Consider the following 18038-nt stretch of genomic DNA (forward strand, 5'->3'; position numbering starts at 1 on the left):
ATATTGGCGAGATGCGAGATTACCGTACTATCCCCAACCGACGAGACATCCAAATTTTAAACGGGGGCTAAGTTCGTAACTTTCCCATATTTCAGACAGGCGCGTCCCAAAAACATGGTTCCCCGTACCTCTCCCTCCATTTTCCCATTCATACACCGTCCGCGCTAGAACACCCCATCCCCACACTAGCCTCCGTCCGCCACCCCATCCATCGCCGCCGTCCTCCACCACATCCATCGCCACCGTCCTCCACCATGCTGGAGCGCCTACCAAGACCGCGTCGTCCACTGCTAGAGATGGACGTTTCTCATCCACGGTGACGGACCAATAGCCTTGCATCGTGTCCTCTCGCTTCATCGGCGCCGTCGTCCTCTTTGCCGGCGCCGCTCACACGACCTTCTCTTCCACCGCAATGGGACTTATCCCCCAATGCACCCATCTACCGTCGCAGATCTGCTTCAATGCCACTGACAGCCATCGCACCCCGATGCCTACACGGCGTCGCAAGAGAGGTGGTACTTCATATCTCCTCAACTTTTGATCTCAACCAGAAAATAGATCTTAACTTGGTTACTCTACTTTCTTTTCAGCTCTTAGAATTTAGTTCTTAGTTTGAAGCAAACAATGAATGCTAAATATCATTCCTTAGGTTTGCAGCTTCAAATCTGCCATGGCACAGCCATAATACGGTTTAATTGATCATGCTTAGGGTTTAATTGATCATGTTGGTTCCGTGGTGGTTTCTTTAATAGAAATCAGAGGGAAAACCCTCTTTTGCTAAAAAAATATGCTTAGAGTTTCCCCCTTTTATGATCACTATACGATCAGAATACATGCTTCGTGTCATAATAACACTGCTCCACGCATCAAGCTAAACAAGCTTAGATGTTCAAATACGAATATGATATTATTAAAACAGAGTTGTTTAATTGGTCAGCTAAATGTTCCTATATTAGTTTCGAAAATGCATGTTCGCCGCTCGGGTGTGTATCTCTACAGGGTGCCCACGGTGGGCTGGCCCACACTGGGATTTTGGGTCGTCCCAGGCCCCGATTCCCCTATGTTCTGCTGCGCGCTTCTGATCTCTACTCGCCCCCAGCCGCCTGCCTCGCCGGTGACTTGCCGTCCCCGGACGACATGACTCTAGGAGGAGACGCCGGACTAACAGGAGGCCAGGAGCCACTCGCCCAACAGCGTCACCGCTGCCCAGGCGCGCCGCCGTGCCTACCTTCCCAGTCCGTTCAGGGCTCAGGCGTGCAGCACCCACCAAGCCAACCCGGTTTATCCTGAGATACGTCCTCAACACTCAGCAGCCACTCCTCATCACCCATTTTCTAATTGATTCATTACTCATTAGGCAGGACTGTCACTAGGGTTTGTTGTGTGCTCAGTGCTACCTACACTTAATGGTTCAGATGTATTTCGATAATCTTTTGTACCTCTAAAGTTCACAGGGTTTTCAAAATTCCGGCCCTCGAAACAGAAACTAGTCATTTTGGATTGTTGGTCGTAGTGACATTGACCCAGATTACTACTGCAAGCCAGGTTGGTTGACAATTTTACTTGTCTTTCTTACTCATTCGATATAATATCCAATTATTCACGTCGATTAGTTGCAAACAATAAGTGCTAGACAAACTTCTTCATTCAGATTTTGGACGGTCTCTTACTGTAGTTACAATTCTGCATACTTGTCCTAATAAGCTCACAAGTTAATGAATGATTCACTACATCTATGCTTGCCTTGTCATATTTGTTGTCAATATTCTTTTAGGGTGGACCACCCTGTTTCTAAATACTGGAACCGTAGACCTGAGTGAATAGTATTTCTCTATGTGATCTCTTCCATCATGTGTGGGTAACAAACACTGCACTGTATAGAAAGAAAGTGTCATTTCCAGCTTTTACATAGGTTTCGATCTTTTACATGGAATATAATCTGCCTACTTGCTTTGTGTCGCACTACCAACGCTCCACCCTTGAAGCTAAACATTACGCCACTCATAATTTGCTTAGTTTATTTGTTCAAATACGAATTTCATATGATTCTAATGTTCCTACTTCAGTTTTGAAATGTGTGCCTGCCTGTTATAGAGACATAAGGGGTTTGTATTTCTGTGTGTGGTCTAGTCAGCATGGTTGGGGAGGTGAACTTTGCATATGCAGGGGTTTATAGGGAGACACTCTCCAAGTTGAATCTGCAATGCATTCCATAGATAATCTGACTACTTTTTATGTTTTCATGAATCTCAGATTCTGAACAGCATCATAATGATTATGAGCTTACGCGCATGAAAAGAATAAAGCAGAATAATGCCATGGCTGTCAAACTTGGCATTAAGGGACTGAAATCAAGTCTGGATGCAATGCAATGCAAACGCTCTCCACCTACAGATTCATGCTCAGAATATGATCCTAACAGTGATTCTGAGCTAGAGGGAGACCTAAGTCAATGTAGCTCCCTAGTGGAGGAGTCAGAGGAAGATGCCCTATCTTATTCATCCATCAAATTACTTGCTCTAACTTTCCAAGGTTACATTGCTCGCACATATCTTGCAACTGATGCTTTGCATTGCTTCTACTTTGTTGAACTACCATTAACTTAGTTTACACATCGTGTATGTGAATACGCCCTGCCTATCCATTTTCAGTACATATTCCATCTGTCATCATACCATATTTATCCATTCAAATGTTGTTCTTGTGTATCAGACGTTCAAAAGGAAGAGGGCGATTGCTGATCGTGGAGGAGCACAAGCAAAGTATTTGGAAAAGGTAGTGGCACCTGATAAATCAAATAGCCCATTCGGTGTAGTTGCAATATCACCTGACCCACAAAATACCCCAACTCTAGCAGACTCTAGCCCTACTACACTGGTCATTTCTGATGCCCCAACTCAGCAGACCCCAACTGCAGCAAACAGTATGATTCTGCCAGTTGACATAGCACCAGCTGTACGATGCAAAACCCCCATTCCAGCAAAGAGTACACCAAATCCAGTTGCCAAATCCCTTTTCGAACCAGAGAGAGCCCCAATTACAGCAAATAGGACCCCTGTTCCATTTCTTCCCAGGTTAGAAGATGAAGCTTATGTTGTTGTCAGGAACTTTGTGCGCATCTTTCCTTCATGGAAAGATTATACCGCAGACACAGAACAATTTCCAGTCTTCCTCCGCAACTTACGCGTAAGTAATGTACTAATGTTATTCATGGTCATTACTGCATATGTTTCTGCTGACAGAAGACACAAGATTTCATTCTTTTAAATAGGCGAGGAGCAAACTGGATTGTGATGACGAGCAAAAGTTGGTTGCGCTTTTCAAGCACTCGTTGATGAAGTATCGTTTCTACCCGAGGCAAGCGCACTTCGATGGCAAGCCTCTGAATGAAATTTCTGTCAAGTCTCTGGTGCTACATTTATCCGACGGTGACTGGAATAATCTTGTTACACATTGGTCTGGGCTGCAGCATAAGGTACTGTCTATGACATCACATCACAATTTGAACTACATTTCTGCATTTGCCTTAATGTCTGACTTGTAGAAAACTGTTAGCAGAAGAACATTCGTTCTCAAGGGACCACAGAATCTCGCAACTATACTGCACACTGCATTGCTCTCGTGAGTACCTCTTGCCCTGTATGACCATACTTACTTTCATAGCTGTTTGATTGTGTAGCATCACTGCACATGTTAGCCTCGTAATCTCCCATTTGGTGGACATTATAAGATCCGTATGGACTCTTACACAAAATTAGAATCAACCCAATGCTTTTGAAGAGGTTTAGCTCTGCAGTCCTCTTGTAAGGACTGAATGTGATCTATCACCGTACTTACATTAACAGCTACTCCCTCCGTCCCATAATATAAGAATGTTTTGTACAGTACACCAGTGTTCAAAACACTCTTGTATTATGGGAAGAGGGATTGGTTCATTTTGTAGCATTCTGCATCTTATCTCCCTCGCCCACCATTTACTGAAAAAGATCAGATCTATATTTAATCTTACCAACAAGTAGAATACACACACAATGCCAGTGCAGAAGTGTAGCCCATTGCTCTTGTCAGTACATTTTGTCCTGTAACGCTTGTACTTCCAGGGATTGGTAGTTGATTATGTAGCACCAATCTGCATATTATCTTCATTATCCTCTATCCCTTCCAGTATTATCATATCTATAATTACTCTCTACAAAATGTAGAGTACAGGCAATGCTTATGAAGAAGATTCTGTGCTGAAATTCTTGAGTTATCCTTCCCTTGACATGGAGAAGGGCATTATAAAACCGGTGTTAACTGTTAATGTAAGTCAGTCCTTCTAAAGCCTTTATCCTCAATTGCTGTTTAATTTGCTCATACTCCATATCGTTTACTGCTGTTTAGTTTGCTGTTTCTACCAAAATGCATGTTCGTAAGAACCGCAAGTTCTAAGTTTTACTTGTAAAACCAAATTTCTTATTCATACCATGCACATTACTTAATACTTCCTATATGTATGCTTGGTTTTGTGGATCTATAATCCAGTGTTTGGTGAAGCAGGCCACGTTTGCACCTTGTCATCTCCTGTTTTATCTTACTGATGTGGCTAATGATATGAACAACATGCCATGCACATTATCCAAAATAGATACAATGATTTTCTTTGCCCTTCATCTATGCTTGTTATGTTGACATGGTAATCTAGTAGTGTGGTGAAGCTCCCCGCATTATGAACAATGCCAAATTATGCTATTGATATTTTGAACTTACTCTTTAATTTCTAATTTGAAATTGGATAGAATTGACAGAACAATTATCATCTTTGTTTATACACGTGCAAAACCTGTCATCTCTCTGCTTTGTTTCAGGTTGATATGCCTGATGGCATGCACAAGTCTGCTGAAGGCTGTGAGACAAACCCAACATATATTGCAGGAAAGAAGGCAAAACATCTTGAAGATAGCGAGACAACCCCAAAGTCTTGTCTTGATGCAGTGTTCAAGTTACTTGAGACTAAGAGTCAGACAAGCTCACAGAATTCATTATCTGAATTAGTTCGACTTCTTCAGTCCCAAGTTCTAGCAGAAAGGCATTCTGCAACTCAACTTCGACTTGAAGTCCTATCTCTAAGAAAGATTGCGGAGAACACTAATGAGAACCTCATCGCTAAACAGCTACACCTGGAAGCTATGACCGACATGCTAGGCCGGTCTCACAGCCTTGCTCAGCAGCTTGTGCAGCAGTTCCCCCGCAAGGCTAACCTTTCTTGAACTGTCTTGGAAGTGGTCTCGGTTCAGTATTATTTTGTTACGCTGCAATGGTGCCCAGTTTTTGTAATCTGCTTCTTCGTTGCACTTTATGATCACTGGTAGCGAACTTTGATGCCTAGTGGATGTAATATACCTTAAATCCTTTATTGTATAGTGTAGGTTTATTCTTAGTTGCTATGCCGTAATTTCTTTATTGTGTAGAGTAGGTTTATTCTTAATTCCTACTAATTACTGCCATCATTCGCTATCTGAAAAAAAATCAGATGTAGTAGACCGGGCCGAAACATTCGATAACGGGCCAGGTTTTTAGCGGGCCACAATTGGGCTGGCCTGTGTCTTTCTTGGGCCCGAATGATTGGGGCCTTCACACATTGCGCCAGGCCCAAACTTACATCGACCTATATTTTAGTTGGGCCTTTTGTCGACCCACAACTTAGTTCGGCCCAGGTAGCGTTGGGCCATTAACAGGCTGAATATTGTACTGGCCTGTTACGGCCGAGATGAAACCACGGGCCTTTAGCGGGCCAAAATGCATGTTGGGCCTCCGTTTTCACTAGTCATCGACGGGCCTTCAGCAGGCCGAAATGTAGACCGGGCCATTATGGGCCCAGTTAGCTCACGGGCCGTTAGCAGGCCGAAACATATCTCGGGCCTTAGTTGGCCCACTGATATCATGGGCCTTTAAGAGGTCGAAAGCTTAGTACAGGCATCAACGGGCCGAATTACGTGACAGGCCTTTAACAGGCCCAAAGTCACGTTGGGCTTAATTGTTGCCACCTTTAGCACGGGCCGTTAGTGGGCCTGATGTCCCGTCGGACCATATATGGCCCATGGGCAGCACGGGCCATTTCGAGGCCGAAAGTCACATCGGGCTGAAATGGGCCCATGTCTATATCAGGCCTCTAACAGGCCGGAAGTCACCGGGCTGTAGTTGGGCCCGAATATTTGGCGAACAATTAACGGGCCAGATCTGGCTTCGGGCCGCAAATGGGCCCAAATATTGGGCGAATAATTAACGGGCCAGATCTGGCTTCGGGCCGTAAAGGGCCCAAATATTGGGCGAACAATTAACGGGCCAGATCTGGTTTTGGGGTGTAAATAGGCCTTTATTAAGCAGGCCGTTATTGGGCTGGCCCACTAGTACCTGATTAAGTTCTACGGGCCTTTGACTAGGCCGGCCTTTTTAACCTATATGGGCCTCTGTTGGGCCCAGCCACGTGTCAACGTACCATAGGCATGTCTCCTCCAATGGACGGCCGACATCTGGCCCACTGACGAGCTGACAGGTGTTCCCTTCGGCCAATCAGAATTTTACACGTGGAAATTTCCCATTGGTCGGGGCTGTTAACGGGTTGTCGGATCCAAAACCCGACCCGATAGCTTAACGGTTTTCTGTTACGGTGGATGCCACGTGTCGGTCACCCTTGATGAAAGCACTTCTGTGACGCGCGATTTATCGTCATGGAAGTGGACACTTCCGTGATGATAATTTTGGTAATGTCATGGAACACTTCTACGACAGCACAGGTATGACTATCTTGATTCTGTCATAAATTTGTCATGGATGTACATGCATGACAAAAAACGCGACCTACTGTCACAAACACGTATCATCACGGAAGTGTATTTTTTTGTAGTGTTTACACCGCAATGATTGAGCTCCAAACACCACCAACCGTCTAGGGCGCCCAAGCACCCAAGAGGAAGAAGCTCAAGGGCACCAAGCACCCAAGAGTAATAAGCTTCTCAACTTGTAACTTCCACGTATCATGTGGAGAACTCAAACCGATGCACCAAATGCAATGGCAAGGGCACACGGAGTGCCCAAGTCCTTCTCTCCCAAATCCCACCAAAGCAACTAATGCTAGGGAGGAAAATGAGAGGAAGAATGAAAGAAGAACACGAAGAACTCCAAGATCTAGATCCAAGGGGTTCCCCTCACTTAGAGGAGAAAGTGATTGGTGGAAACGTGGATCTAGATCTCCTCTCTCTTTTCCCTCAAAACTAGCAAGAATCATAGGAGGGACTGAGAGTTAGCAAGCTCGAAGAAGGTCAACAACGGAAGAAGAACATGAGCTCAAAGGATAAGGTTCAATGGGGAAGAAGTCCACCTTTTATAGGTGGGGAAAAATCCAACCGTTATGCTCACAGCCCGCACAGAGCGGTACTACCGCTCCAAGGAGCGGTACTACTGCTAGGGCGGTAGTACCCCTTTGAAAAACAACAGAGAGGAGGCAAAAGTCCAGTAGAACCGCCGGACCGGTACTAGCGCTCGTCGCCACGGTACTACCGCTCGACCTCACGGTACTACTGCAAATGGTAGCGGTACTACTGCTTGCGAGCGGTACTAAAAAAATACTTCCGTGCCTACCTCCGCTGAGCAAAACACGAGATTTTGGTCCGGAGCGGTACTACCACCCAGGAGCCACGGTAGTACTGCTCTGGAGCGGTACTACCGCTCAGGAGCTGCGGTAGTACTGCTCTGGAGCGGTAGTAAAAAATTACATCCGCTCTAGTCGCGGTAGTACCGTTGGACCCTTTATCAAAACAGCCACAACTTTTGCAAACATACTCCAAAGTCAACGAAACCAAGTTTGTTGGAAAGCTAACGACATGGGCTAACACGATATTGATAGAAATATCAATAAGAAGCCAATGAGAAAAGTCCCATAAGAAAATGGTGAGAACCCTTCCTCGGAAAAGACCGGTAAACCCTCCAACACCGAAAACATCATAGAAGACGCATGCGAACTCCGTTTTCGATGAGCTCAAGCTTGTCATCAAGATGACCATAAGCTCTAAGAACTCACAAAGATAACCAAACAAGAACCAAGAAATATGATGCAAGGATGCAATGGTTTGATCTCTCTACTAATGATACGATCAAGCTACCAACTTGAGAGCCCCCCTTGATAGTACGGCAAACGATCCTATAACCCAGTCTCCCAGCTACCACCACAAGACCGGTAAAATAGAAAACCTATCAAGGCCAAACCTTTGCCTTGCACATGGGCCACTTGACCTAGATGATGACGATCTTGACTCCCTCAAGATGGACCACCTTTCTTGATTGCGTTGGCTCGATGAAGACTAGATGATTGCTCCCCCATAGTCCACTATGGGTGAGCCACTCTTCGGCACATCTTCACAAGTCCATTAACACCATAATGGATGGAAAGATTCAAGCACTTGATCTCTTCGTGTTCTCCACTTGAACTTGCACACGACAATCTTGATGACGATCACCACTTGATGTCATCCTTTCCATGGGTTGTATGATATCTTCCTCTTGACTCAAGCCCATGGACACATACCTAACCCCACATAGAAATCTCACGTAGACCATGGGTTAGTACACAAAGTGCAATGGACAATGCTTACCATACCATGGGATCACTTGATCCCTCTCGGTACATCTTCTACGCTTTGTGAGTTGATCAACTTGATTCACTCTTGACTTAGTCTTGATCAACTTGATTCACTCTTGACTTAGTCTTGATCAACCTTGAATATTTCCAACTCTCTTCATTTGGATGATGTCTTGAAGTTAAACATGAATGATCACACAATCTTCTTCTTCAAGACATGCTTGCAATAAGCTCAACACTCACATGCCCAATCTTTGGATAATTCCTTAATAGCACCTTGGTCAACTCATAAACTCCTTGAAACCAACACATGGACTTCAAGAAAAGCCTATGGACAAATCCTTCAAATATAACTCAAGACAACCATTAGTCCATAGAGATTGTCATCAATTACCAAAACCAAACATGGGGGCACCGCATGTTCTTTCAATCTCACCCATTTTGGTAATTGATGACAATCACTTTCAAGAGAGTTTATATAAGGAATTATGCTTCACTATGCAATGCAACAACCAATAGGGCATGCATATGAGATGCAAATGCTAAGGAACAAAACCAAAGCAAGAGGAGATAACTCTCTAAACTTCTCCACAAAACTCTCTGAAACTTCTCCCCCATTGGCATCGATTGCCAAAATGGGTGAAAAGCTTAGAAGGCCAAAATAAATTGTGGTCCTCCATAAATTGTGTATTTCTCAACAAGAGAGTGGAATGCAATACACATATACAACTATCAATACTTGGAGGAAGACAAAGTATATTGAGGCCCAAAGATTGCAACAGAGAGATATGCCACAAAGACATAACAAAGATAGACACAAGCAATCAGAAGATACCAATTGAAGCAAGCAATCAATGGATATCAATTGAACCAACTAGACCAATGATCCTACGTGCCACATGAATAAAGATATTAGGATATGAGCAGAGGATTGTTCTAAAGAAACTAGAGAATCTCCCCATGATTTGTGCACATCAAGAATTTTTGTATTTGGATACAAAGTGCACAAAATAGGATCATAGCTCCCCCAAAATCAATAGAAACTCACAACCAGTGCAAGTGGGCAAATAGGAGACAAAGCCTAGCACTTGCAACAAGCACATGGTTGAGCAACATGTAACACAGGCGACTAAGAATAGGCTCAACCAACACCAACGTGTGTGAGTCAAGGCAATGCACTTGAGAAGACTAATGTATGGATGAGCATTAAGCATCAATATAGTCTTAAAGGAATGAGATACACGGTGCAAGGCATGTCATTCCCACACACAACTAGCAAACGGGTTCACAAGATCACTAATAAGCATATAAAGAATCTATGCTTGTGACATGAAAGAAAGGATATTACCTAGAGATGTAACTCTCAAGTGTATAAGGGTCTAGGTAGACGAAATCATGATGATATATATCTACAAAGAAGTATGTACACCCGAAATAGTTACAACACGAAGGAACAAGATATCCAAAAGGAAGTCATACATATACCAATAAGATATGTGCTTGGAAGCATAGCCCAAGGCTAGATATGGTCTTATTGTATATAAATGAATTCCTACCACACAACCATCAAAGACATCACAACTAGCAACAAGAGATCATTGTTGGGATGCTTTGAGAAAGGAAACAAGTATCACAAGAAAGAAAGAATAACATGCCATGACACAACCCACACACGATTGATGCAATAATGTGTGCATGTAATAGATGATTATACTAGTTACCGAGATAGCATTGGAAGGATGTAGTAGATACCAATTGAAGGTAGAAAGTAGTTCATTGATCATCCTAGCTTGACTCCAATAAGCACATGGTGACAACACCTTCCTTTTGAATGAGCCGAGTATCCAATGCATCTCCAATTGTTCCTAGAACAACAACACAAACAAAATGGCACCCAAACTCATTGGGACCAAAGAGTTAGAGAACCAACAATACATAGGACAAACTCCATATAGATATGTGCATATAGATATGAATATGAATCTCATGCACATATCATCCAATTTGAGACTTGGTGGAGTTTCCCCTATATATTGGGTCAAATAAAGAAAACATGCCAAAGGAACTACATGAAGTTAAAATGCATGCTCAAGACTTTCAAGAATCGATACCAAAATACAAGGAAAAACCAAGTGAAAAGGATACCAAATGGAGAAATCATCACTTGAAAGATATCATTAAAAGATACATCAAGGAATGAGATTTCCATTGGAACACACAAAAAAAAATATGTCAAACTCACAAAGGAGAGGATGGTTCCAAACAAACCAAGCTCTCTACAAAGTTTCATGTTGGCACAAAGTACCAAAAGAAACGACTTGCCATCCACCAACACACACTTAATATGGATCACAATATGAGTGTTTTACAGAAAATAGGATAGCTCCCCCAAGACTAGTGCATTATAGAGAATTTGCATTTGAATACAAAATGCACAAGGTGGGATCACCACTTTCACTATATCTAGAAAACACTAAAGAAGATCAAGAAAATAACAAGATCCACAAGTGGTATGGAAAACAATGGGAGTTGACACAATCCTAGGCACGAGATAAGGCCAATAAAAGCAAAGGCCAATGTAAAGATGATCAATAATTTCTACCACACATAAGTGAGTACCAATTGTCATAAGACAAGAAGTATTTGGAAATAATTCCCATTGGTAGATAGCAAGGATATCCAACATAATCTTCACACCAAACACAAGCAAATTGCAACTTGTAGAGCTAACATGCCACCTAGAAACAAGATAATCTACAATATCAACACTAGGTGACAATATCTCAAATGTACACATTTTCTAGGCTAGTAATATACATAGCATATTACTCCCCCATAATGTGATACCAATGAAGAAAACTTGACAAGAGGCAATAAGAGTATCCAACAAGAGATAATTAATGGATAATTTAGAATTTGAATTTCTCATGAGAAGACATACCACATAGTGACTAGATAATCTTGTAATATCAATACTAGATGGTATTCCTCATGTACACACACTTATAGGAGTGTGAGGTGCACAAAGCACATCACTCCCCCATAATGGGATATTCCATTAATCTCTCACAAGTGCCAACTAAGATACAAACAAGATGCACAAAGGCTCAACACACAACTCACACGTACATGAAGTGCACACCAACATACATAAGCAAGTTGGAAGCGCAACATATACAAACACATGCAAGGAACAAAACCAAAACATGCAAGGGGGCAAGTAACTTCCAAAGTAAACAATTTAAGTACAAGTTACCGCAAGGAGGCACATTGGATATAAGATAGAAACTTGATAATCCAATTGACTTGGCTTGTGACAAAAAGAATGATGAAGTCCCATTAATTCTTCATAATGTAGCCAAGTCTCCAATGCTCTCCAACAACACCTATTGATCAAGTTTGAGCTTGTTGGTCCCCAACCAAGTTGGGTCCTAAGAGGTTAGTCACAATAGTCTTTGCAACCCAAATGGTTCATTTCTTGACACCACTTTGAGTACCAACAAACTTGGCAAACACATTGCCAACCTTATCCTTCCCAAGAGAATAGATATCATCAATAGTAATTGGGTTGGATAAGTTAGCACTAGTGCATGAAGAAGCAACATGGCCTTTCTCACGACATAAGTAGCAACGTCTACTCTTCACTTTCTTCTCACTTGATTTCTCAACTTGAAAAGCATTAGCTTGAGTTTTCTTGGGAAGAGGCCTTTCTTCAACTTGAGGTTGAGTATGAAAGTGAACTTGTGGCCGCTTCCCTTGTTGCTTGTCACTAATGGGCTTCTTCTTCAATGGGCAAGATCTAACATGATGCCGTTCTACTTTGCACTTGAAGCAAACAATCTTGGCCAAATTCTTGACTTGTTCTTGGCCCTTCCTTTTGTTCATCTTGGACTTCTTCTTTTTATTGGAGTTGAATCCAAGTCCACCTTTGTCATTGGGGGATTTTTGTGCACTCAAGATATTGTTGAGTGTGGATTTCCCTTGATGACTCTTTTCCAAGTCTTTCTTCAAAGAAGTGACTTGGGCCTTGAGCTCTTTGATTTCCTCTACATGGTTAGTCTCAACACAAGTACTAGAGGAAGTATAAGCTTCATCGTTAGAGCAACAAGGCAAGGAAAGCAATTCATCACAAGATGTACCAACATTGTGAGTAGATGAATTACAAGGACTAGCACATGGCAATATACTATTTTGACTAGAAGTAGTGCTAGTATCCACATGAGGCTCACTAGATGTTACCTTAGCAATCATGGCCTCATGAGCTATCTTTAGCACACTATGGGACTAGAAGATCATCATGAGAGCTTGAGAGCTTTTCATGACTTTCTTCCAATTTCCCTTAATTGCTAGATAGCACCTCAAGTTGAGCCCGTAGCTCAACATTCTCCTTCAAAATGGATGCTTCACAAGTAATAGAGTTAGTAGCACAAGCATCATCGTTTACAACAATAGGAGAGGACAACTTGGCAAGCTCTTTTAAATAAGAAGCTTCAAGTTGGGCATGAGACTCGGTGAGTTTGATGAGTTCACCCTTGATGACCCTTGAGCCATTTTCGAGGTGCTCAAAATCCTTAAGGAGTCTAGCATGAGAAACTTCAAGCTTAGCATTTTTAGTTTTGAAATAATTGGCCACCTCAAGAGCTCTATCACGAGATTCCCTCACTCTAGATAATTCTAGAGCAAAAGTCTCCTCAAGAGATTCGGAGGTGGTTTGTTCATGTTCAAGAGCTTGAGATAGCTCCGCGATCTCATTTGCGTAATCACGCCCATGAGCTTCCATTTTCTCAATGGTGGCCTCATGCTCCTCTAGATGAGATTCCAACTCCTCAATGTATTTCTTGCCATTAATGGCAATGGACATTATTTCCATGAAGTTGGAACGAGCAATTTTATTTTTATGAAGAGCTTTAAAAATCATTTCCACCTTAGTTTTTAAGGAGGCAACATTATCTTTCTCTTCCTCATTATCCTCATCATCATTAGCATCAACATCATCATCAAGAGACATATTGGGGTACAAAGTAGGGGATACCTTTGACGCCTTAGCCATAAGGCAAAAAGCAATAGATGATGATGTAGGATCCCTTGAGGCACCATTAAACACCACATCTTGTTCCATGGAGTGTTCGGTTTCCTCTACATTGTTAGCACAACAATTCGAGGAAATAGATGCATTTTTATCATGGCAACAAGACATAGCAAGCATATCATCATGAGATTTAGTCAAGAAATTTCTACATGATATGCAAGGACTATCAACACAAGCATGTGAAACATTTGGAGTGCTCGAAGTGTTAAAGCCCAAAGAAGGAGCATTGCAATAATATAGTGATGAAGCATCATCCACAATAAGCATACTATCATCATTGCAATGACCAACACTACTCACCATATCATTACCTTGTGGCAAACCACATGTAGGTGAAGTAGAAGAAGTTGAGAAGACTATACGACCGGAGGTGGAGGGAGAACAATCATCCCCACAAATCTTGGACACACCATATTTATCTTGAAGCTTCGTCCACAACTCATGAGCATCCTGGAACGGCATGAGTTGAAATATAACTACATTGCTTAAAGCATCAAAAAGCACATTAGAAGCTTGATCATTGAGATAAGAGTTTTTCTCATCCTCTAAAGATAATCTTTGGGGATCCTTTGGAGGAGAAAAACCCATATCTACAATTCGCTCTAAATTTGGGTCCATGACCCTAAAGAGATTAAGCATGCGAATTACCCAAACATCAAAATTTGTGCCATCGAAACTAAGAGTGTCAGAGAATCCTAATCCCCTAGTCGACATCTTTACTCTCTAGGCGGTAAAGCCTAAAAAGAGAGATGAGGCTCTGATACCAATTGAAAGATCGTGGATGTCGCCTAGAGGGGGGGGTGAATAGGCGCTTTAAAATAATTACGGTTTAGGCTTGAACAAATGCGGAATAAACCTAGCGGTTAATTTGTCAAGCACAAAACCTACAACAACTAGGCTCACCTATGTGCACCAACAACTTATGCTAAGCAAGGTAAGCAACTATGTGATAGCAAGATATATGACAAGAACAATATGGCTATCACAAAGTAAAGTGCATAAGTAAAGGGCTCGGGTAAGAGATAACCGAGGCACGCGGAGACGACGATGTATCCCGAAGTTCACACCCTTGCGGATGCTAATCTCCGTTTGGAGCGGTGTGGAGGCACAATGCTCCCCAAGAAGCCACTAGGGCCACCGTAATCTCCTCACGCCCTCGCACAATGCAAGATGTCGTGATTCCACTAAGGGACCCTTGAGGGCGGTCACCGAACCCGTACAAATGGCAACCCTTGGGGGCGGTCACCGAACCCGTACACTTTGGCAACCCTTGGGGGCGGTCACCGGTACCCGTCAAATTGCTCGGGGCGATCTCCACAACCTAATTGGAGACCCCGACGCTTGCCCGGAGCTTTACACCACAATGATTGAGCTCCGAACACCACCAACCGTCTAGGGCGCCCAAGCACCCAAGAGGAACAAGCTCAAGGGCACCAAGCACCCAAGAGTAATAAGCTTCTCAACTTGTAACTTCCACGTATCACGTGGAGAACTCAAACCGATGCACCAAATGCAATGGCAAGGGCACACGGAGTGCCCAAGTCCTTCTCTCCCAAATCCCACCAAAGCAACTAATGCTAGGGAGGAAAATGAGAGGAAGAACGAAAGAAGAACACAAAGAACTCCAAGATCTAGATCCAAGGGGTTCCCCTCACTTAGAGGAGAAAGTGATTGGTGGAAACGTGGATCTAGATCTCCTCTCTCTTTTCCCTCAAGAACTAGCAAGAATCGTAGGAGGGATTGAGAATTATCAAGCTCGAAGAAGGTCAACAATGGAGGAAGAACACGAGCTCAAAGGATAAGGTTCAATGGGGAAGAAGTCCCCCTTTTATAGGTGGGAAAAAATCCAACCGTTATGCTCACAGCCCGCATAGAGCGGTACTACCGCTCCAAGGAGCGGTACTACCGCTAGGGCGGTAGTAACCCTTTGAAAAACAACAGAGAGGAGGCAAAAGGCTAGTAGAACCGCCAGAGTGGTACTACCGCTCGTCGTCACGGTACTACTGCAAATGGTAGCGGTACTACTGCTTGCGAGCGGTACTAAAAAAATACTTCCGTGCCTACCTCCACTGAGCAAAACACGAGATTTTGGTCCAGAGCGGTACTACCGCTTAGGAGCCGCGGTAGTACTGCTCTGGAGCGGTACTAGCACTCAGGAGCCGCGGTAGTACTGCTCTGGAGCGGTAGTAAAAAATTACATCCGCTCTAGTCGCGGTAGTACCGTTGCTGCCTTTACCAAAACAGCCACAACTTTTGCAAACAGACTCCGAATTCAACGAAACCAAGTTTGTTGGAAAGCTAACGACATGGGCTAACACAATCTTGATAGAAATATCAATAAGAAGCCAATGAGAAAAGTCCCATAAGAAAATGGTGAGAACCCTTCCTCGGAAAAGACCGGTAAAACCTCCAACACCGAAAACATCATAGAAGGCGCATGCGAACTCCGTTTTCGATGAACTCAAGCTTGTCATCAAGATGACCATAAGCTCTAAGACTCACAAAGATAACCAAGCAAGAACCAAGAAACATGATGCAAGGATGCAATGGTTTGAGCTCGCTACTAACGATACGATCAAGCTACCAACTTGAGAGCCCCCCTTGATAGTACGGCTAACGATCCTATAACCCGGTCTCCCAACTACCACCACGAGACTGGTAAAATAAAAAACCTATCAAGGCCAAACCTTTGCCTTGCACATGGTCCACTTGACCTAGATGATGACAATCTTGACTCCCTCAAGATGGACCACCTTTCTTGATTGTGTTGGCTCGATGAAGCCTAGATGATTGCTCCCCCATAGTCCAGTATGGGTGAGCCACTCTTCGGCACATCTTCGCAAGTCCATTGACACCATAATGGATGGAAAGATTCAAGCACTTGATCTCTTTGTGATGCTCCACTTGAACTTGCACATGGCAATCTTGATGACGATCACCACTTGATGTCATCCTTTCCATGGGTTGTATGATATCTTCCTCTTGACTCAAGCCCATGGACACGTACCTAACCCCACATAGAACTCTCACATAGACCATGGGTTAGTACACAAAGTGCAATGGACAATGCTTACCATACCATGGGATCACTTGATCCCTCTCGGTACATCTTCTACGCTTTGTGAGTTGATCAACTTGATTCACTCTTGACTTAGTCTTGATCAACTTGATTCACTCTTGACTTAGTCTTGACCAACCTTGAATATTTCCAACTCTCTTCATTTGGATGATGTCTTGAAGTTAAACATGAATGATCACACAATCTTCTTCTTCAAGACATGCTTGCAATAAGCTCAACACTCACATGACCAATCTTTGGATAATTCCTTAATAGCACCTTGGTCAACTCATAAACTCCTTGAAACCAATACATGGACTTCAAGAAAAGCCTATGGACAAATCCTTCAAATATAACTCAAGACAACCATTAGTCCATAGAGATTGTCATCAATTACCAAAACCAAACATGGGGCCACCGCATGTTCTTTCAGAAACCTTCTTCAATGATTCTCCAAAGATTAGTATTCACATGATTCAAATGAGTGGAAGGAATCGGTCCACCATAAACAAGTGGAGGTTCCACATGGGCAAAGATGTCGGTGCCATTTTTACCACTAGAAGTAGGAGCCTTTTCACTAGTACCTTCCCCCTTGTCGGAGTTAGCATCCGTCACCTTGTTAGTGGGATCACCCACTTTCAAAGGTGCGGTGGATAATTTAAGCCCTTCTAAGAATTTATTAAACATGCTTTCAACCTCGGTCGTCATGGAGGTTTTCAATGTGTCCAAAGCCACATTGAATTCCTCACGAGAGACCGCGGTTCCCCCATCGGCCATAGACGAGACCAGATTCACACTGAAGTGCTCCTCCACACCGTCTACGGTGTCAACCATACTCTTCGGACAGCAAAGTCCTTAATAGAGAGACGAGGCTTTGATACCAATTGAAAGGATCGATATACTTGACTAGAGGGGGGTGAATAGGCAACTAACAATTTTTTTAGCTTTTCTTTACCAAATTAAAGTTCACATCAAAGTAGGTTGTCTAGATATGCAACTAGGTGAGCAACCTATATGATGCAACAACACCAAGTACACAAGCAAGCAAGGGATATAACACAAATAATCTTGCACAAGTAAAGGCATGAGATAACCAAGAGTGGAGCCGGTGAAGACGAGGATGTGTTACCGAAGTTCCTTCCTTTTGAAGGGAAGTACGTCTCCGTTGGAGCGGTGTGGAGGCACAATGCTCCCCAAGAATCCACTAGGGCCACCGTATTCTCCTCACGCCCTCACACAATGCGAGATGCCGTGATTCCACTATTGGTGCCCTT

Source organism: Triticum aestivum, chromosome 4B (assembly GCF_018294505.1).
Source record: "Triticum aestivum cultivar Chinese Spring chromosome 4B, IWGSC CS RefSeq v2.1, whole genome shotgun sequence".
Taxonomy (NCBI): domain Eukaryota; kingdom Viridiplantae; phylum Streptophyta; class Magnoliopsida; order Poales; family Poaceae; genus Triticum; species Triticum aestivum.